Source organism: Mandrillus leucophaeus, unplaced genomic scaffold (assembly GCF_000951045.1).
Source record: "Mandrillus leucophaeus isolate KB7577 unplaced genomic scaffold, Mleu.le_1.0 Scaffold71, whole genome shotgun sequence".
Classification (NCBI taxonomy): domain Eukaryota; kingdom Metazoa; phylum Chordata; class Mammalia; order Primates; family Cercopithecidae; genus Mandrillus; species Mandrillus leucophaeus.
The window spans coordinates 1,263,221-1,264,249 of NW_012107697.1; the positions used below are offsets into that span (position 1 = coordinate 1,263,221).

General features: G+C 40.9%; 1 protein-coding gene across 3 annotated transcripts in view; it reads left to right on the forward strand.

Moving 5' to 3' along the window:
* ATP5L (ATP synthase, H+ transporting, mitochondrial Fo complex, subunit G) overlaps nt 1-1,029 on the forward strand; it is a 33,481-nt gene that overhangs the window by 6,994 nt on the left and 25,458 nt on the right. The gene's annotated exons all lie outside the window — the stretch shown is intronic.

Consider the following 1,029-nt stretch of genomic DNA (forward strand, 5'->3'; position numbering starts at 1 on the left):
TGTAATCCCAGCACTTTGGGAGGCCGAGGCGGGCAGATCACGAGGTCAGGAGATCGAGACCATCCTGGCTAATACAGTGAAACCCCGTCTCTACTAAAAATACAAAAAAATTAGCCAGGCGTGGTGGTGGGCGCCTGTAGTCCCAGCTCCTCGGGAGGCTGAGGCAGGAGAATGGTGTGAACCCGGGAGGCAGAGTTTGCAGTGAGCCGAGATCGCACCACTGCACACCAGCCTGGGTAACAGAGCGAGACTCCGTCTCAAAAAAAAAAAAAAAAGGGAAAAAAAGAACTGGAACTTGGATTTTATTTTCATGATCCAAGCACAGAGTACAGAAAGCCTAAATGATTGCTAATTTTAGAGCCTACATCCTGGGAAGTATGGTGGTTTTTCAGAAGACTTCCATAAACTTCTGGTCTAATTTGATGGGGAAAATTCACTTCCAGAAGTACTGAAAGGAAAAGGTCTAGTTTTGTTAGGGAAAGTTATTTTTTCAACTGGAATTTCAAGATCCATATTCTAGCTCCATGTATTAATAACAGTGCTTTCCTGAACCAGATGTGTATGTTTCTCCTTGGGGCAGTAAAATGTTGATATGAATACCAGATACTTGGTCAGAGTTAAGTCAAATACTAAATGAATAAAAGTGAGGTCTAAAGGGGGAAGACAGCACTTCATCTTTCAGCAGATTTTCTTTTGCCAGACAAAAATGTCTATTCAGAGACTCGGCCTTCTTAGAGCCATCCTTTCATATGAATGCCCTGTCTAAATGCAGCAGCTATATCCAGGATGTGGGTTGTTTTAGGGCCCATAAAGTGTCTCATAAACTTATAATGAAAGGGTTAAGTCAGTTCAAGTCTGTAAAGAATGCTTTGAAAGAATTTATAAGCTCTAACTACTTACCTTACAAAATTGAAAGTTCAGGGGTTCTCAGCAGTTGAACAAAAGTAATGTTAGTAATTCTCAACTTTGACTAAAACTGCCTTCTAGTTTGAATAGTGTCTTTATGTTCTTTGTCTCCTTAATTCTGGA